Source organism: Ambystoma mexicanum, chromosome 11 (genome assembly GCF_040938575.1).
Source record: "Ambystoma mexicanum isolate Mex_15411 chromosome 11, UKY_AmexF1_1, whole genome shotgun sequence".
In the NCBI taxonomy this organism is placed as follows: domain Eukaryota; kingdom Metazoa; phylum Chordata; class Amphibia; order Caudata; family Ambystomatidae; genus Ambystoma; species Ambystoma mexicanum.
Window position 1 is genome coordinate 77,652,505 of NC_090934.1, and position 22,359 is coordinate 77,674,863.

Sequence of the window (22,359 nt, forward strand, 5' to 3'; positions counted from 1 at the left end):
CATAGAGTACGGCCTGTTCTACTCCCCCTCTCGTCGCCACTATGCCTGTCATCATTGTCAGACCCTATGTCAATGTTGCTGCAAGTCATCTGTGAAATTCAATCTCTTTGATGTAGAGTCAGCGATCAATGTCCACCAGGTTATATTTGCTGCCTCCTGCCCATACCACTAGGTGTGCTGCGCCGCATCCTACTTCGCTCCTGCTGCGCGTATTTGTGCTATCTGATTCTACTTGCCTCTCCTCTTCCCGTTTATTCCTTTCCCAATCCATTGTCACACGTGTTTTTACTGCCCGTATCGCTTGCTCATCCGCCTCCCTGTATGCTCGTTCTCTCGCCACTAGCTGGTTGTCCTGCAACTTTCGGTTTCTCTTCTGTAGGATATGGTGGTGGCTTATATGTTGGGTTTGAATACCCCTCTGCTGCCCTTAGTACCCTTACTGGATCCCCTGGTCATCATCTGTGTCATCGGATACTACACTGGAAGGGGCAGTGGAAGGTGCGGAAGGGTGAGACCTCTCTTCCTTCACTTCATGCTGGTTTGGCATTCTCATACGCCTCGCCGCTTTCCCCTCTCCCTCCTGGAACATACGCCATTACTCGAATATGCTTATGCGTTTGATCATTTTCTTCCCCTTGTAATTACATTGTATGCATGTCAGTAGCGATTCCTGCACGTCCCTGGATAAACTGCCGCAGGGCGGTCATGGCTTGGTCAATTTGCCTTCAGTGTTTCTGGACCACTACATGCTATATTTGATGATTTTGTTCCTTATAAGGAGGCAATGTCTTACACAAATGCTGAAGGGGAGTTACTCCCCCACTATTTCCCTGATACATTTTGTAAACCCTTGCTCTACCTGACCTCAAATAGGTTTTCGATAATCCGCTGTTCAAGGGATAAAAATCACAATGCAATGCTGAATACGTTCTTATTTCTACAAGCCTCTTTGGCCCTGCACCTTACCAGGCGTGCTCTGTGCACTGCCCCTCCTTCACAATTGCTGCCTCTCTCAGGCACACCACCACAATCCTGCGCATGCGCCTTCTGCGCACCGTTACTCGTTTACCTCATCTGCCAATCCCAAGTTCATTCTGCTAGCTCCTCACCATCCACAATTTCTGCGTCCCATGTATGATCTAACGATGACGTCACCAAGCTAAAGTCGCAATACAGGTAGACAATTGTGGATCCACATCAATGATCCGTTACTCCAACCCCACACAAACCCTACAGCTGTCTTCCTGCCTCTCCAGGGCAGAGTATACCTATTTTCTTGTGACAAACTGCACCCGTTGCGTCGCCTAACGTGTGAAATGCCTCTCTCCAGGAGACTTAATCAGCCAGTTCACCTTCCGCAATCTAGGATAGCTCCAGCTAACCCTCATAGGAATACCATTATCTATGGGCTGAGCTAAAATCCCCACCCAACAGGAATACCTTTATTCATAAATTCTCGTCATCTAAGCCCTCTGAGACCGAATGTGACCTAAACATAAAAATGGGTACCTCTACCTCCGCTCCAGTCCCTACTCACAACAGCCTTGCTAGACAATACTGTAACAAACGGCTGGACAATGCTTCACTAATGCTTGACAATGCCCCAATTGTACCCCACAATACTCCGTACCCCCCCTTACACCCGCAGTTGCTGTTAGTCTGGACCAGTACTTAGGTTCTGTCCTGCACTGGTGCTGCTCGGCTGCCGGCTCTCCCGTCAAGACGCTCGCCTCACCATCTTGGTCTGCCTGGACAACTCGCCGATTCCGGGCGGGATGATTTTCAAACGGCTCCCGACAGCCTTTTCTTATCTTTTTTAATTATAAGTTGATTTGGTCAAACATTACATTCAACCTTTCAACATAAAATTTCACAATATCATACTACACAATTTTTCATCTTACATAATAAGGATACTAAAACAATTAAAACAAGAAATAATAAAAAACTCAATTAAAGGACACCGTTAATAAGCAGATGATTTGCTAAAATTATTACATTTAACATGTGAATTAAATCAGAGTTGTCACATGTTTTTTTACTTTGATTCCAATATTATGAAGATAATTTACAATGGCATATCTTACCGATTTTTTGGTAGTATGTAAAAGTGCTAGCCAAAGCTGATTTGCAGTTAGATTTATACGTTCTTCAAAGTAACATTTGAATTCCTTATTCCTTATTATTGCTAATTCCACGCAGTCTACTAATAAGTGTAGTAACGTTTCGGCCTCCTTGTCACAAAAACGACAACTTGAATCATCATGTGAAATGATTTGCCATTTAGAAAGTACTTCCTTGGTTGGCCATATATTGAGCCTGAAGCGCAAGAAGTCTGCACGATGGTTTGCATTCGGAGATTGTATTAAATAGGGCTCTGTCAAACCAATTTTTTTAAAAACAAATGGATTTTGTTTGAATTTTTTTTAAAGTTCTTTTTATTAGAATTTTTTAACAAACAATACATTCCTAACTCCACCCCCCCCCTCACCGCTTCTCCCTCGGTGCCAACTCATGTTTTCCCCTTTCATTTGTAACTGGTCCTCCTACGGGGGCTCAGTGTAGATCCAAAAGTCTAAGGCGTTGTGATCGCCGTCCGATCCTGTAATCGTCCCTGAGAAATGTTAAGACTTCCCCCCATTCACTTGCAAAATTCTGTAATGTGTTGTTCATGGCATACGATGCCCATTCCATTGCAACCATCTCCCGCACTTTTCGCAACCAGTCTTGGAACGTTGGGATATTTAAGTTTTTCCACCTCTGGGCAATAATTGTTATGCCTGCTAAAGTCAGCATCACCTGCGCTCTTTCTCTGGCTCTTGGTTCCCTTATGTCTTCCTCGTTCCTGAGGCCCAGTAGAATCAATTCCGGGGCCCTGCTCCCCCCTGCACCGAATGCCTGTTCTTGCTCTTGCTGAATTTCCTTCCAAAGTGGTTCTATTTTTGGGCATTTCCACCATATATGCTCTGCTGTGCCTTCTTTCCCACAGGCTCTCCAGCAAGCCCCCGACAATTCAGGGTACATTCTGTGTAAGCGGGCTGGCGTATAGTGCCAACCATACAACATTTTGTACCAGGCTTCCTGCGTTTGGGAGGATCTTGCTAATTTAGGAATTTTCCTCCACAGTTTCTCCCATTCCCTCTTGTCTATGTCTCTTCCCAGTATTTGTTCCCATCTCCCCATGTAGGCCCAGGCTTGCCTCTGCGTTGCCCCATCCAATATTTTGTGCAACTGAAAAATTAGCCCTCTGGAGTCATCATTCGTGACTAAGAATTTCTCGAAGGGGGTTATGGGTCTGGTGGCCGCTCCTTTGTTCACGGGGTGTAGGAGCAGTGGCGCAATTGAGAGTACCTCATCCTCTCCCCCTCTCCTAATGCGAAATCCCTTTTACACTCCATAAAAGTACTAACCTCCTCCCCAATAAACATGTCTCGCATCTCGCAATAAACATGTCCGGCAGCCCCCCTCTTGCCATTTCTTGAACACTCCCCTCTCCAGCCCCGGTGTGAACTCCTTGTTGTTAAATAGGGGTGTAAAAGGTGAAGGGAACGTTGTGATCTCCCTTAGTTTCACTAACCTGTCCCAGTTATCCGCGACTAATTTAGTAATAGAGATCTCGTACATGTGTTTTGGTCGGTGATGTTTTGGTAGCCACAAGACCTCTCTTAGGTCGTGCTTTGTTACTGCCCTATCCATTATTACCCAATGCTTTTCTTCCCCCTCGTGGAGCCATTCCTTAATTACCCTTCATTGGGATGCTTCATAATGTTGTCTAAAATTAGGAAGAGCCAGTCCCCCCCCTCTCTCCTTGATGCTGTAAGCTGTTGCCTGCTTACTCTTGCTCTTTTGCCTTCCCATATAAACTCATTTATTATGGTTTCAAGCTCCTTAAAGAAGCACCCCGGGACCAATTGGGGGATGGCCTGGAATAAGTAAAGCAGCCTTGGGAGTACCACCATTTTTATAGCTGCCATCCTCCCAAGCCACGAGATTCGGAGGTTCCGCCACTTGATGAGATCCTTTTTAATGCCCCTTATCAGGGAGGATAGTTTGCTGCTTACCACCCTGTAAGTGCTGGCGTTATCTTTACCCCCAGAAACGTGATTCCCCCTGGTCGCTAGACGAATGGTGGTGTTCCTTTTAGATGTTCCCTTTCCTTTATCCCCAGTGTCAGGTTCAGTAGTTAGGATTTTTCCCCATGTTAATACTTAGACCTGACGCTTCCCCGTATTCCTTCAGTAGAGCCATGCTTGCCCTGCTCGAGACAGAGGGGTTCGTGAGGCTAAGCAGCATGTCATCTGTGAATGCCGCCACCTTATGTTGTTTGCCTGCGAATGGAATACCACGGATCTCCTCTGCTTCTCTTATGGCCTGGAGTAGGGGTTCCAAGTATAGTGCATACAATAGCGGGGATAGGGGACAACCCTGTTTTGTTCCTCTTTGTAGCATAAATGGTTGTGATGTTATACCGTTTACTACTATCCGCGCTTGGGGGCCCTCGTAATTCGCCTTGACCATCTGCAAGTAAGCGCCTCCTAGCCCCATCTTTTCCATAGTCTTAAAGAGGAACGACCATTCGACCCGGTCGAATGCTTTTTCGGCGTCCAATGATAATAGGACCGCTGGGGTGTTTGTTTTGTTTACTTTTTCTACAAGGTGTGCCACCCTCCTTATGTTGTCTGCTGTTTGCCTGCCTTTTATAAAGCCTGCCTTGTCCTGATGTATTAGGTCTGGCAGGATCCCCTCCAATCTGTTGGGCAGGATTTTAGTGTATATTTTAGCGTCTACATTAATGAGCGCTATGGGCCTGTAGGACGATCTTTCCTGGTTTCAATATTAAAGTAATTTTGGTTTCTTTCATTGAGGTAGCTATTTGGCCTTTGTCTTTGAATGTGTTAAAGAGGTGAGTCAATTGTGGTACCAGTATCCCCGCAAAGGTTTTATAAAATGACACTGTGTAGCCGTCAGGGCCTGGAGCTTTGCCCGTGGGCAGCTTTACTATGACCCCCCTCACCTCGTCCTCCGTTATCTCTTGGTGTAAGGTGTTCTGGACTTCCCTGCTTATTCCCTGTAACCCTATCTTTTCCAGGAACTCCTCCTGTATTTGGGACTGGGGGACCTGTGATGTATATAGTGTCTCGTAGAATTTGACCACACTTTCCTGGATGTCCTCTAGTTGTGTAATGCTCTCACCAGCCTCAGTTTTTAGGGCCGTGATTGCGTTTCTCGACTGAGCCCCCCTAAGGAGAAGTGCTAGCAGGGCATCCACCTTATTTGCGTTCGCATAGTATTTCTGCCGTACATAAGGAAGGGCCTCCTCCGCCTTTTTAGCCCGCAGGAGCCCTAGTTGACCTATTGCCCTTCTGTATTCCGTCTGTTTGTTTCTGTTGGGTGTCTTCACCACCTTTTCCTTTGCCTCTTCTACTTCTGCCTCCAGCAGTTTCTCCATGGTCTGGAGCTGTTTTTGTCTGTGTGCCTTAGCTCCTATGATTTCTTCCCTCAAAGTCGCCTTAAACGCGTCCCATCTGGTATCATCCGGTTTCCCCTCTTATTGTTCTAAAAAAAAATGCCCCATTTTTCCCTCCAATTCCTCCCTAAAGACAGGGTCCCTCATTAGGTAAAATGGGTATTTCCATCCCCAGACTCCCCTCCTCCCGTTCCCTAGTTCTAGTTGCATTGTTATTATTTTATGGTCTGCAATTCCCATGGGGCCAACCTCTATCCCCTTGACCCTACCCACTAGCTGAGGTCCAAATATAATCTATCCGTGATTGCGTTCCATGAACTTCGGAGAGAAAGGTGTAGCCCTCCGCATTTCCTTTGAGTTCCCTCCACACATCCCTTAGTCCCATGTTGGACATTCTCTCCCTCAGCTCTGGCGAGGCCACGGCTCCCCCTCCCGAGCTTTTATTTCCCGATCTGTCTCTAGCTCTGTCCCAAGCTATGTTCAGGTCTCCCATTATAACTATCTGTCCCCGTGACTGCTCCTCTATTTTTCCCAAAACGCCCCGCATGAAGGCCTCCTGTCCTGAGTTGGGTGCATAGATGACTGATCTTGTGTATATCCCCTCTTCCACTTTGCCTTTTACTATTATATATCTGCCCTCTTTATCCCTTATGGTCTTCTCAATCCTGACATTTACTGTGTTCTTGATAGCCAAGGCCACCCCCCCTAATTTTGTCGCCCCTGCCGCATGGAGTATCTGGTCAAATCCCTGAAGCCTAAGCCGGTACTGATCCCTGGGAAGTAAGTGTGTCTCTTGTAGCCCCAGGAAATCTTTTAGTGAAGAGCTCCAACTTTTTCCTCTTCAGTGGGGAGTTCAGTCCCCTAACCTTATGGGGTATCCACTTGAATATGGGTGTCGCTCTTTCCCCCTCTCCATATGACCCCCATGACTGTTCTCCTTTCTCCATCGTCCCGCCTTCAGGTCTGGCTCTGAATGACCTTTCCCCCTATTATCCCTGGTAGGCACCTTCCCCCCCCGTCCCTCCCTTCCCCCTACCCCCACACTCCTCCCCGAACCTGAAGACCCCATTATTGGGACTTTCCACCTCCCCTCTCCTCTCAGGCATCTTCGCCCTCTCCGGTCCCAAGATGTTCGCTCTACACCCCTCCATTCCTCTTTATACTCCTTTCTGCCCACCACCCCATCTTACCCATACTTGCTTCGGGCTATTCCCCTTAGGTCCCTGCCCTCTCTTTCTCAGCTGTTTCTCTGCCCCTTTCCTTTCCGGCAGGGCCCCGTGGTGCAGGTCTTCTTCTCCCCTCGCCCATCACTGACCATTCACATGGCCAAGGCCTCGTTTCCTTTCCTGCCATCAGTAATTTCTGTGGGCTGACCGCCCCTCACTCTTGTTCCAGCTCTATGCGCAGGATGTCTGCCCCTTCTTGCAACAAAGTTATTCTCCTCTGCATGCCATCCCACTCAAAAAGTACACCAAACGGGAAGGTCCATTTATATTTGGTCCCTTGTTCTTTAAGTTTTGCAGTCACTGGGCTCATCTGACAGCGCTTTAGTAGGGTACTGCTGGACAGTTCATAATACATCTCGATCCGTTGGTCTTTATACAATATCGGTTCTTTCTATCTAGCTGCCCTCAGAACAGCCTCTTTCTGTGCATACCTCGCAAAGGCAGTTAGGACATCCCTAGGTTTGCTGTTCTGGTTCTTGCTGAGACGGCCAACTCTATGTACCCTGTCCAGCTCTATTTTGTCTGGGGTGGCTTCCCCCAGCAGATCCACGTACAGTTCTTGAATTGTCTCCTTTAAGTCTCTGTCTGACACCGTTTCTGGCAACATCTTCACCCTAATGTTGATGCTTCGAGACCCTTTTTCCAGGTCTTCCATACTGATTTCTAGGTTATAATAAGGTGGCCCGAGATGTCGCCCTGAGCCATTCCACTCTTGTTCGTTCTGCTCTTGTTTTTGGCAGCCATACTAGCAAGGCCTGGTGTATAGCCGTTTGTCAGTTATCAGTGCGTGCAAGGTTTGGGCCTCGGCCTTGATTTCCCTCTGACCCTTTCTTCTGGATCTGGTGTGATGGGCTCTGGTTGCTCGTGATAAATATGATTGTGTCAGCTTTTATCGGGCCGGGGGGTTATGTCTTCCTCTTCCTCTGAGTTCCTTTTGTAATTCGTTGTCAGTGCTCCACTTCGCTCACCCCCTTTCAATATGCATTTTGCCTCGCCTGTCCCTCCTTTATGCCGTTGTACCCTGCGGATACCTTTATGGGCGCCGCCGGTGCTTGATTCCAGGGAGTCCAGTCCTGATTCCTAGGACTCTGGTATGCCCCCCCTTTGGTCCGTAGCTGTGGTAGTCGGGTGTTGGAGGGAAGGCGAGTCCGCCCGAGTGTCTGGTTTCCGATCCGGCTGTTTGGCCGCTCCTTTTCCCCCGTTACGGGGTTGGGGGTTGATCGTGTGGTGGCCCCCCTCCATGTGCGGGAGGGGATCGGATTCTAGTGATCCCCTGGGCCAGTGGTCACCTGTATGACTTTCTTAGTGCGGGGGGTCCCCCCTGGGATGCAACTTCTCGCTAGGTTTGCCTTGCCCCTGTTATGAGCTGGGGGGAGCATATCCGGGGCCTCCCGCACCTTCTAGACTCCCGCCCTTACCTTGCTGGCCCCGGCCCTGGGAGGCTCCAGGTCCCCGTTCACACACTTCCCCTGGGGCTCGCCTTGCAGCCGGGTCCGTCCGCTCTCCCTCTGCGGTGTCTTGCACTGCATAGTGGGAGATCAGGAGAGCGCGGCGAGTCCCGGCCCCTCCGGTCCTCGTCTCCGGCACCCAGGGGTGGTTGCAGCTGTTGGGCCGCTCGCCTCTTTGGGTTTTCTCCTCTGCCGACCCCGGCGGTACTTGCCGGTACATGTCGGCGAGTCGCCTCCCAACTGACGCTCACTCCGAAGTAGCCCGTTCTTCGGCTATCTGTTCTGGTTTGCCCCGTCCTCGTGGCAGGCTGTGGATCCTTCTCCAGGATTCCGGGCTGAGCCTCTGCTTCTCCCGGTTTCCGTTCGATCGGCGTCAAAAGCAAAAACCTCGTAGCTTGCTTCCAAGGTGACTCCTGACGCGCTCCCCTCCGAGTGGGCCTCTTTTTTCCTATTTTTGGCTTCTGTGGCGCGTGATTGGGGTGGTGGGGCTGATATCAGGCATAGGGGTTTCGGGGCGCCGTCGACACACGTCTACCTGGTGTCGGCAGCCATCTTGGAATCCTTATTTGAATTTTTGATAAAGCATACATGATGTTCTAGTTTTTATCCAATCATATTCCCATAGCTTGTGCTTAGCTTTATTTGGATTTTCTATCAACAGTTTTTCTGATATCCCGGCTCCGTGCGTTACTTTTTGCATTTTAGTCCGCCAGATCTTAACAAAATTATCATTCGAAGTAAGTATTTGTGCGGATATTAATTTTGAAGTCCGTTATCGACTTCATTTTTGACACATTTTCTATACATGGAACATAACTTCCAATTTTACATGGCGTATAGCGAAATGAGGCCCAATTCATGTCTAATAATTGGAAGTAATTCTGATACTGGTAAATTTAGTGCTTTTTTCCAATACCTGCTTTCTATTTTGGACCAATAAGAGTATGGTTGCCATTGCTTAGATTCTGTGCCATACAGCATTACTGGTACATACTTCTGTTTGTAATATACAATCAGTGGTTATATGGAAAATGTACAATATTTAGCTCTTATTATGGAACTTTGGGACAAGGCTGTATATTGTTTTGTTTTGATAATATCAACATAAGGGGTATCCAATGGATGATTATTGATGCAAACTCCTAGATATATGTAGGATGTTACCATTTGGATGTTAGTTTCCTGTAACTGCCACGAGTGTTGAGTCTCTTTGTTTTGCATTATCAAATTGCATTACTTGTGTTTTGGTTGTGTTGATACTTATGCAGTTTTTTTTAGCATATTTATCCAATGGACTTAACATGATTTTCAAACCCATACGAGTTTTGGAGATGACCGCTTTATGGTTATTCCTTTTAATCTAGGTGCATCCGTTCTCAACCGTTCGAAACTCACCTTAATATCTGAGATGAAATGATTGAATAAGGCCGAGGCGAGTAAACAGCCTTGTTTTAGACCCCGTTGCGTCACTATTGGCATAGTTAACAGACCATCGTTTCTCAACCGGATCTGAATGCCAGTTGCTGTATGCAGCTCTATTATCCATTTCAAAATATGCCAAGGACAACCTTGGTCCATTAACTTTTCATACAGCAATTCTCTGGGCACTAGATCGAACGCTGACCGAAAGTCAATGAAAGCGACATAAATGGCTTGTTTGCATTCTTTCTCATGATTCAATATAGCATTTAAGGTGAACAGATTGATCACTGTTCCCAAACCTGGAACAAATCCTGTCTGGAATTGGTCCCTCACGTTACTCACATTTAACCATTTATTAAACTTATCCAAGACCAGGCGGGCAAATATCTTGCCTGGGCTATCAAGAAGTGCAATAGGTCGATAAGCTGCTGGGTCCACTCGATTGCCCTTTTTAAAAATAGGTAAAATTGACTGCTTCCATGTAGGTGGAATTTCCCCAGTTTCCATGATATTCATAAATATGGTATGTAATATTTGGGCCCATTCTTGTGGATATCATTTTAATATACAATTATGAAGGCCGTCAGGGCCAGCAGCACGAGAGTGACTTCACTTTGTTATGCAATGTTGTATATCATTTACATCAAAGTGAAATTTGTGATCATATTTTATAACTCCAGTGTTGATATCCATGTCTGGGAAGGGGGTCTTATTAGCACCAAGATAATGGTCTCGCCATGCAGATTCCGTGACCGGATTAATTTGAATTACACATTGGTTTTTATGCAGTGCTCCATTTAACAATGCCCTGATCCCACCTGAGGATTTTAGGACAATTTGCTGCATCATCGCCTCACCATCATTTTGATATCGTATTGACTTTCGCCCCCGAAGCCAATTTTTATAAGATGACTTTAAGGTTTTTGTCAGAGAAGATCTTAAGGAAGGCAAAGCAAATTTCAAGTTTCGCATATCTTTGCGCAGCTGGGTCTTGTTTAATTTGACATCATAATCAAATGCATGTAGATTACCATTGGGCTGAAAGAGCACCTTTCCTTACTTAAATATTTGCATAAATCGTACTTAACAACCATGCTCTTGGGCTTCAAAGCTTAACGGAACCTTTTTTAATATTTGATCATACTGTGCTAGCTTTGTTTTATTCCACCTGATTCGAATTACCTGCATTGTTAACTACTATGTCTGTCATTTAGGAATTGGAGATTTTAATAGGGCTGTTGTTAGGCCATTTCCATGCTAAACACAACTGATTGTGATCACTTAAAGGAATGGTTCGGTCAAAAAATGTTATTGTCCCTAGGGGTCGGCCATGTGTTTTTAAGCCTAAATCGCACAATTTTAGAAAGATTTCTTATGGACCTTACTCGAGCTTTCGTCCATTAAACGCACGCGAAAACAGGCACCAGGGCGCCGCCATTTTGTGATAATCCTATCACTTGCCCCATCGCCCTGGCTGACCTGCTTTTGCGGCACTAAATCATATCCCCCGCCCTTGAGCCTGTCATCAGCAGACGCGTGCCGGCCATTTCACAACGCCAAAGCACGTCTCGTGTCAACAATCGCTGCGCTTGAGCTACTGACGTGTCGCCATGGAAATGGCAGGAAGCCTCTTTACTCAATAAGAATAAACAGACCGTTTCACAACACACAGAAGCAGATTTTCGATTCCATTCCTCCCTCTGTGTTACTTTGAGTATTCTGTGACTTGTGTCTGTGCTCTGGTCAGCTACCTTTGCCGCTTGCAGCCCGTGTGAACACCTGTACCATTGCTATAAATTATTTTAATTTGTTTACCACACAATGGCTACAATAATGCCCTACATGTACGAGCCCGAGTATACTGGAGAGGAACTACTGGAAAGGGAAACACGCGAAAACGATGGGGCTTCGGACAGCAGTTGGCAGGACGAATCAACGGATGAAGACACTGGACCTAGTCGCATGGACGGTGTTTCCACCTGGTGCACATGCAATCGGTGCAAACTAATGCCAACCGAGGAGGAGAACTGCTGCTGCTGTGAAAACTTGGGATGCGTGGCCTACATCTCAAAAGGCGAGCCACGACCGCAATGCATCACCGAGCTGCCAGACTTCAGGGCAGCCTGCCTCACACAGTCCGTGTTGTGGATAATGATGGTGCTTATGCACGAACTTCGCGCAACTGTTCATCCTTGTAATCCGAGTAACGAGTAAGTATACTGTGCTTGTGATGCCACTCCTATTTCATGGTCTTCTACTATATGCAAAATTACATATACATATCATGTTAACGCATGAAAGTCGTTCAATAGTGTGCAGTCTCTAGATAGCATTTGTCCAAGCAGAATGCCATTAGTTACAATTGTCATTGACAAGAAACTTTTAATAAACTTATCTTGTTCATTTAAAAACAGTTTGTATCATTCTTTTTCACAGGTGGTACCGGCTGGTGGCCTATCGTTCCTTTACATGGTGGCTTCACGGGAGTCTTGGACACCGCGTTCGAAGAGTAATACCCGCCTGTGCCATAAGAGAAACTTTCCCGAGTGACAGCGGTCAGTACAGGGGATTTTCCCTCGCTGTGCTGCAACCTGACCTGTACAATGTGTAAAGTCTTGTATTTTTGTGCCATCAAAATAAGATACAAAATAAAACGCCACATATATTTCAACAACAGTTGTTTCGATTTTTTTAATGAATCAAGTGTGTCTCCATTCAAGGATGGACGTCAGACATCTGTGCTCCGGATGGGTGAAGGTCAGGTCGCTGTGAAGCGGGGTGGTCACTATCTAAGCTAACATAATATATTGTCAATAATGCATGCACTAAATAACACTTGTTCACAAAGTCTTTCAGTAGGTTATGTCTCTATAAAAGTCACACATATATCTATACTATCAATGAACACACTGGTTGAAGTGTGGGTCTGTGCACACAAGAATCTCCGGTATGTGTCATTTGTTATTGATAGGCAACGAAATACTGTGGTAGGGGTCTAATGTTAGTTGGGGATCTGCTAGGTGGGCATCATGGCATGGTCAGTGGTCTGGCACATGAAGAGAATACCTTGCAGGGACACAGGGTCAGAATGGCAGTAACTTTCCACTGGCGAGGGTGCATGGGCAAGGACACGTTTGTGGAGATGAACGAGCTATGTGCTTAGTTCAGGCTGGTTCACATGCAGTAGGTCAAGGGTTTTGAGCTAGAAAAGTCCTCTTTTTTAGGGGGCTGTGTGGCTGAGGACCAAGTGCAAACAATCTATCAACAGGAATGCCACTGAGTACAGCTACCCGCCCTTACACCTGCTAGGTGTGCTTGGTTGCGTTAAGTGTTAACAGTCATATTGGTCAATAGATCCAAATAGAACAAGAAAAGGAATAGAGATCAACATATTTTAATTAGTCTATAGAAGAGACTGACATATTAAAAAACAATAATGCATTTCGTTTACACAAAACATAAAAACAATTAATGACGAACACCATTTTTCCTAACCAAGAAAACCAAAACTGTTATTGACATGTTTAAACAGTTGAGTGAGGTTAGTATACGTGTGATATTGGCATTGCATATATCCACAATTGCTATTTTATTAGTCCTTGACTCTGTCGACACAGAGGAATGTGTTTCTGGGTATCAGCAGGTGTGACTTGAGAACAAACACTCTCTAGCTGGCTTAGTCTGACATGAGACATGTGCTGAACCCGTCTTCAGGACAATGGATTATAGGGACGCAGCAAAATGATGCAGCTTTCAATTTCTTTATAGCAGTGTAGGGCGTCGGAAATGGTGACCTTGGACCAAATTCGAGAAACTGTGCGGACTCACAGTTGAACAAAAAGCGTGAATAAGCGTTCCAAGGGCGTAGAATCTTGCTTCCAGTGCCATGAGTGCTGTGACTGCGAGAAGCTAACGGTAGTCATAGGAACCCCTTTTCTTGTTCTATTTGGATCTATTGACCAATATGACTGTTAACACTTAACGCAACCAAGCACACCTAGCAGGTGTAAGGGCGGGTAGCTGTACTCAGTGGCATTCCTGTTGATAGATGGTTCACATGCAGGACAGTGATCTCAGAGGAAGATTGATGTGTTACATTTATTAGCTGTTGTAAATACCTCTGGAGTTTTCCAGTCAGAGTGGGAACGAGGGTGGGGGCCATGTGCTATGCGCGCTGTACTATCGCAGTGAGGCCTGGTCATCAAGATGGAGTCGAAAGGGGGTACATGTTAGAACACCTACCTGTGCGGGGCGACGGGGCTCTAGGGGGCGTGCTGGTTCCTGGCAGTTGTACCCACGTCTCAGGTTGTGGAGACGACGCACCGCTCTGGGCCCATTCCCCCGGCGGATTTTCTCTGTCCTGACCCGTGTAGGGCACGGGTGCCGTTCACGTAGCTGTTCGAGCGAGTTTGCGTTCCAAGACTCGTTCGCGCGGCGGCACCCATTCGCGCATGCACATTGCAGCGCGGTTCAAGCCTCGGTTTCACACAGGACCGTTACTTAAGCGATCCGATTTTGTTTTTCATCGCGTCTCAACGCGGTTGGTTCCCTTCCGCTCCGCTTCCCTGGTTCTGTGGTTCTTGGGTCCTGATCCTGGTCCTGGGCTGGGTCCTTTCCTGCTCCTCCTCTAGTCAGGCTGCCCTCTTCCCCTTCCCTTACCTGTTCTCCTGAGTTCTCTGGTCTTTTCCCCCTGGTCCCCCTTCCTGCTCCTTTTCGAATTGCCTGAGTTGCCCGCCTCCTGCTGGGGTTCCTGTGGTCCTGGTCCGCTTCTCTGGCTTCTGTGGATCCCTGTTCTTCATCCTGCATTGGTACCTTGGACTCTCTGCTTACCTGCACCGGTACCTTAGACTCATTGTTTACCTGCATTGGTACCTTGGACACTCTGCTTACCTGTACTGGCTACCTTGAACCTTCACCATCCTGGATAGCTGCTTGGGATACTTTGCCAGTATTTGCCAGTAACATCTACGACCTTCCCAATCAGTGCTTGCACTGTTCTGGCGCCACGTTAATATTGGGAAGTGTCATTCGTGGCGTCAGGAGCTGGCCCCAGTTCAATCCTGTATTACAGGACGGGTCCGGGGTCGGTTCTTTGCGTCACTTCTCTTCATTAGCGAAAGACTTCATCAGCTACTTGTCTACATCTACCACGACCTGGCTACCTCGGCACGCAAGACTCCTGGAGATACAGGTACGCCTCGTCCTCGGGACGCACAACTTAACAGTACAAAAATGGATGCCCCGTGTCCTGCTCAGTGGTCCCATCTACGCGAATGTCAACCAAAGTTAACATCACATAAGGGCAAGGGATGAACCCACTGCTGGAGGCACTTGGTCCGAGTTTCTACTAAGAAGTAAAGGATGAGAGGGGCCTGATGTCCCCTCGCTGCCACACACTTGCCTGCACGCCCACTGGCCCATCCATCCACCTACCCCCCCCCCCTATCAAAGGCATTTCGCACCCGTGGATGAGCGTTGCCATGGTGTGCTGTCAGGGGCGAGAACGGCCAAGGTGCCAAACACCATGTACACTTCAAAAGGTATCCCACGCCAAAGGGGCAATCGCTCACATGGCCTCCTCAGACCCCGTGTCCCCAGGCAGGCCGCCCCCCTGCAATCCACATAAGTGTGTCTCCATTCAGCAGTCTTCCTGTGCCTTGTCTGCACGCCCACCGGCCCATCCATCCACCCCCCTCCCCTATCAAAGGCATTTCGCACCCGTGGATGAGTGCTGCCATGGTGTGCTGTCGGGGGCGATAACGGCCAATGTGCCAAACACCATGTACACTTCAAAAGGTATCCCACGCCAAAGGGGCAATCGCTCACATGGCCTCCTCAGACCACGTGTCTCCAGGCAGGCCTCCCCTGACGCTGGCCGCCCCCCTGCAAACCGCATAATACCACGACATACACACGTCATTCATTCACAAACACACCCTGTTTCTAATACTTTATAAACCACTTGCTATGTCTCATGAGAACATCTTTGTGCTTTGCAAGTCAACTCCTGAACATTCTATCTGAGAAGCACTGAGATCTATGCTAATCTGCTCATCGTCGTGCCATCTGTGACCGCTTCGAGCAAACTCGTCAGTGTGCTACCTGTGGCCATCTACCTGTTCTCCTGCAACATACTGCTCGGCCTGCTGAATCCAACTGTTTGTTGGTCAAGGTAAGGCCATGTATCCTAGTCATATTTTGGTCATTTTTAAATTTCTATCTATTTGCGATTACAGTACCCAATAGTGGTATGTTCATTTGGCTCATTGCTATTGACTTGAGTTTCAATTTTTATGCTATCAATAGATCTATTTATTTTCATCTGTGTCAATTGTCATCGATTGCATCCTCCGGGGGTCCAGTCTATAATGTAAGCATGTTTCCTTCTCGTGCAAGACAGAACATCCAAGGGACGAGTCACATGTTCAGAGTTTAGTCACATCATTTACAAATTTCTGCAACTTATGCAAACACTATGCAAACACTAAGCCGCACATGATGGTATAGTTCCGGCGAGTAAAACAAACTTTGCATTGAACATTGTATGGTTCATTTACTTTTGTATCACATTTTTATTCATCAAGATTGTTTAATAATGTCGATATTTACTTTTCAGAATTCTCAACAATACCTGCCTGTTCGATTAGCGGTTGTCCTTCGAAGACCCATGCTAAATCTGAAGGCACTACACTACAATTCATGTATTCCCGAAAACTGTTGATCGAATAAGAGAATGGGTCAGACATTGTGGATATCCACTGCATGAGCTTGAAAGTAGAGTCCAACAAGTCTTTGAGGACAAGAGGGGTGATCGATACCGCATCTGCAGCCGGCACTTTCCCTCGAACATGTACGCCACATCTTGGGTAACAAAGAAGAATAAACGGCGAACGACACAAATTGTTCGCAAACGCTATTCCCACTCTATTCGTCCACATTCTGCCACTGGTGAGTCGAGTGTCCGTTTTCAGCTTTAGGCCTTGCGGTAGTGTGTAGGTAGCCGAATGGATTAATTGATATTTTAGGTTTTGTTTCCAATTTGTAATACTTTCGACATTGATATGAGTGTATAGCTTTTTGAATAATGACATTTATCAATATATTATTTTTAGATTTCATAACCCACCAACGAAATCTATATATGGGCACAGGGAACTGTGCTATATTGCGCATTTTCAAATGCATTACTCACGTATTCTGTCTCCTTACATGGCAATTTTAAATATTGGCATTTCATTATCAAACAATAATTTACCTTTACAACTGCTTGACTATCCCTTGAATCTGAAGCAAGAACATTCTACTTCCGTGACGTGCTCGCAGTTATCAACCACTTCTAGCGCGTATCAGGTAATCTTACTTGGCTATTCCGCTACAGACTTGTTTTATGCATGTCAAGTAATAGTTTTTATGTATCGTGTGATTAGTTTACCAATTGTTTGGTTAGTGCTTTCCAATTGATATACATCTTGGTTGTCGTCCCCTGGTTTTTGTTTTCAGTTATAATTAGTGTTATCCATACTAATGCAAGTACTGTCTTTCAGGGAGATGCTGAAGCGTCCACCACATTGACAACAGCCCTAGATGTTCTTCAGCAGCACGAGGTATGGTTACTGACAGCTCCATCGACCGTGATCACCAGGACTGGAACACTTGTACTTTGTTCTACACCATGTTTCATTCGTGGTTAGCCATTGATATGTACCTGTGCGGTCGACCCCAAGTGTGTGTTATGTTTTCAATATTGTAATCCTTACTAATGCAAATACTATGTTTCAGGCAGTTGTTGAAGCGTCAACCCCCGCACTTGATGCAGAGCCTGACATTCAAGTAATTCCAGGGGAAGTGGAAGCGGGACCATGCGGATACGAATCGGCGCAACAGCTTTCGGAAGTGCGCACTACATTTACAACATCCCTAGATATTCTTCAGCAGCACGAGGTATGGATACTGACAGCTCCATCGAGCGTGATCATATAACGTGATTCCATTTGCTATACTTTCTTCCCTATTAACGCAAGTACTGTGTTTCAGGGAGACGATGGAGCTTCCACTACAATCACAACATCCCATTTAGATGATGCAGATGTAAAGAAATCGGAGAAATAAGTCGATTAAATCGGATCATATTTAAATATTCCTTGATTCTTTTAGACAAAGTATCATTTGTGGTTATCTCTTTATATGTACCTGTGCTGTCGACCCCAAGTGTGTGTATGTTTACAATATTGAAAACCATACTAACGCAAGTACTGTGTTTCAGGGAGTTGCTGATGCATCCTCTCCAATACAATTATTCATGGCAGTCCATGCAGAGCCAGAGGTATGGATACTCACAGTTCCATCGAACTAAGTCATCAGAGCTCAAATACTTGTCGTTTGATTGTTCTACACAATGTTTAAATCGTGTTTAGCTATTGAGATGTACCTGTGTGTTCGTCCTCACGTGTGTTTTATGCTAACAATATTGTGATACATAGTAATGAAAGTACTGTGTTTCAGGGAGTCGATGGAGCCTCAATCCGTGCTGTCTATGCGGATACAGAAAATATAGTCGTTGCAGCGCAACAGGAAGGGAAGAGATGCGGAAACGAATCGGAGCTACAGCGTGCAGATTTTGAAGGTCGAGTCAAAAAAGTTGCAAAGAAAAGAAACAAAAATAAGGTTAGTTACTTTAATTTTAAAATTTGTTTATTGGCATTTATAGTTATGAACATTTTACAATATTACTGGTCAGGTACTTTACTTATAGTATCCGACATATTTACTGCAGTTATGCCTTGTTTTCAAAGTAAAATAACAACGTTCATGCAACAACTTAACTTAACAAATTAACATTAACTGTCTCCTTGCAAGTGGCGGGTGATGGTTGACAGGTTTCCGGGGAGGGCGGGTGTTCTGTCTTCGGGTTAGTGGGAGGAATCGTTCCTGTTATAGTCCGGGGTTGTGGGAGTCTAGTATCGAGTGATCAGTTCGCTTATGTGGATCGAAAGGACAATCAGGTGTGTTGTTCAAGGGGGTTTATCATCGGAGGATCGGAATAGTTTAGCCATGGTGTCTTCCATGCCTCTAGGGCCATGCTCGAGTCTTCAGTGGATCTAGTTATGCTGTCCTCCCAGGCTCTGGTTTCGGCGTTTGCCCATCTTTCCAGGTCCTTACGCCATACTTTATAATTCGGTCCTGCAGGCTTTTTCCAGGCCATAGCGATAGTTCTCTTGGCCGTTATGCACAGCAAGTCCATTAGTATGACAGCATATTTGAGTTTGGCCAGCCTGGGGTAACTGCCTAGGAGGCATTCAGCTGGAGTCTACTTATACCTCGTAACTTCCGCTTCTTCGCAGGTTTGTTTCACTTTTGACCAGAGGTTCTGTGCCTTGTTGCAGTTCCATAGCATGTGGATCAAGTTTGCCCCATCCGCCCCGCACCTATGTGCACTGTGCCTGAGTGGTTTTGTTGAACATTGCTATTTTACTTGGGGTTAAGTAGGTGCGGTATAGTACATTTATCTGTATTAATCGAAATCTCTGGTTCCTAGAGACCTCTTTTGGAAACGACAGTGCTCTGAGCCATTCATTTTCGGTCATCTCCTGTCCCATGTCCGTTTCCCAGCAGGCCCTTAGTATGGCACTATGAGGGTTGGGGGTGTCTGAGTTAGTTACAATCAGTTCCTAACTTTAGAAATTGTTTTGTGCTGGGGACTATTTTATGTTTTTTTCCAGTCAATTGTACTATACTTTATCTTGTGTTTAAACTGAATATTCCTTTTCCAATCTGTCCTCTAGTTACCCGTGGGTGTACAAACTATACATACACAGTCAGTGAAGCGAATGAGAGATGTTGCTTGCCAGACCATTTACACTATGGAGGAACTATTAATTCAGACGCCGCGTGTTGAGACTAGAGATGCTCATGTCCAATGGCCAGAAAATGAAATGAATGTATCCGGAGAATCCAGTAAAGTTGTAATGGACCATTGCTACAGTGCGACTGCAACACCACAAGAAGATGATACTGAATGTATTGAAGATAGCTCTGAAGTAGTCGCAGATCAATTCACACAATCTACACCCACCAAAAAAGCTGTCGACATTGTGTGTTCTCACATCAATGTTGAAGTAACAGATGTTGAAATGACAGAGAATGAACCAGCAGCAGCATTCACTGACGCATCAGAACCTGATATCGGCAATATTTCTTTCAATGCTGCTGATATGTCCTCAACGATGCAGTCCGAAACAAGTGTGATGCCGGATGACAGTCTAATGAAAGAGGGCAAATACATAGTATTCGACAGTTGTTTGATGGATATTATAAGTATGCTGAAATGTGGGCATTCCGTCAGAGGGAAAGTATGTCGGAAGCCATTGATTCATGTGACTCGTCAAATAAAAGGCAGTAACGTCAAAATTAATGCCACCTGTAGATTCAATCATACATTCTCACGGTCTGCACATCCGATGCTGGGGAAACTGCCAGCAGGCAATCTACTGTGTGCAGCTGCATCACTTTTTAGTGGCTCCAGTTTTAGAAAGTTAAAGTCTTTCTTTCAGTTTGTGGGACTCCATTTCATTTCTAAAACGCAGTACTACAGATACCAACGTGATTATCTATTTCCGGCCATTAGTGATGCTTGGAAAATTGAACAATTGTCTCTAGCAAGTACATTCGAAAGCAAACGATTCAGGTTAGCCGGCGATGGACAGTGCGACAGCCCTGGATTTTCTGCCAAGTACTGCACCTACCACTTTCAGGACATGGATAGTAAGAAAATTGTGAGTTCGGTGGGCGGGCAGGTGTCCCAATGTAAATCCTCAGTGGCCATGGAGAAACTAGGATTTATAAAATCAGTGGAATATCTACAATCGAGGGGAATGCACATCGACCTCATAGCCACGGACAGACACGTTTCAATTGCCAAGACAATGAGAGAGCAGTTCCCACATATTAAATATCAGTTTGATGTATGGCATCTTGCTAAATCAATCAATAAGAAAATCTCAGCTGCAGGGAAAAAAAAAGGTTTGGAAAGTATATCACAGTGGTCCCAGTCTATCAGCAACCATCTTTGGTGGAGCTCCAAAACTTGTGAAGGGTCAGTGGAAATCCTACTTGAAAAATGGCGGTCACTGATGCACCACTGTACCAACGTTCACCGCTGGACAGAAAAACTACATTTCCACCAATGAGAACATGGCCCTTTGTCCCCAGAGGAGGCACGGAAGAAGAAGTGGTTGGTTCCATCTTCACCCACACACAAAGCCATTGAGAAGATTGTTTTTCGATAAAACTCTATCAAGAGATTTGAGGGGGCTGACAGAATTCTGTCACACAGGAGGTTTGGAAGTGTTCCACAATATGTGCCTAAAGTACAGGCCAAAGCGCTTGCATTTCAGCATGCAGGGCATGAAATATAGGACTCTACTTGCAGTCTTGGCCCATAACGAGAATGTGTGCCGTGAACAATCTAGAACTACAGGTAATGTAGGGATGCTTCGCTACACTACGGCCTTTGCAAAAAGAAGTAAGCAATGGGTGATCAAACCAGTCTATGAGGAAATGGAGCTCGACTTTGTTAAAGGCCTTATTGTTGCTGTACTCGAGAAGCACAGATAAGGAATTTTGAGTGTTTCTGTGCAGAGTACTGATGCATTGCCACCAAACATTGCCAATGTGCCATGTCCACCCAAAGAAGAACTCGTTGAGAAGTACAAATCCCGGTTTAAATCATTATAATCTGATTGTCTTTTTGTAAAATAATGTTATTGTACAGTGTACATACAAAGTATGCAAACCCTAACCCCTACCTTCACCATCCTGGGTGGCGAACAACCTGGGTGTCATCTTTGACTTCTCTCTCTATTCACCTCATATCGCTGACCTTGTCAATATGTGTATGTATATATTTTTGTTGATGTAACTAAGTTTCACAATCTCATGTAAATGCTGCGCACTGTTTACCGAGGGGAGGCTTGCGTATTGCAAATAATAAAACAAACAATAAATTGGGGGCCTTAGAACGCGCCAAGCGAGCCATTGCAGATGGGAGAGAAGCCAGTTCGCATTTGCACATTGAGGCCCAGTACATAGATAGATTCGAAAATTCAAGTTCTCACAGATGGCTTTACTACGGGATGTTGCAAAGTAAGAATGTATGCTCATTTCGAGTGAAGGTCAGCGGCTTTGATTTTCAGCTCGCGGCCTGAAGAGGCCCACAACTCGCACTGGCAGAATAAGGTTCTATTGGTTTTTGACCTTGAGAGACAGGGACCATGCCGAAAGGACTTCATTTGAAGGAGGTGGGCAATAACGTAAGAGACGATAAGGCAGAAAATTCGGAAACTAGACCGAGTTTCATGTTAGTTCAGTATACGAAAAAATCGTTGTCACGAGCACAGTGGGATTTACGGACTGCATTACGCAGAGACACAATGGAAATTGCAAATATAATGTAAGTAACTCTTTAGATGCTATTATACCGGAATGAAGAATTAATGAATGGATGAATGAATGAATGAAGAGCAAGTAAAACGTTTGTGGGATCGTCTTTGTACCGGGCACATGGGCATGCAGGTCCACATTCCACACGCATGTAGACAGTCGTTTCTCATTGTGTGTTAACCTCGATTTTTTTCGTTAGTTTTAGCATTGATTTTAGAGCCGAACATTCTCCAGTGCACTATCCTTGCAAGCAAATAGTTTCTGATCGGCCGTAATAAATAAAATGAATAATACTAATAAAGATCGGCTGGCGAGACTATTTATAATTTTTATGTTTTCAAAACAGGTATATCCTTCC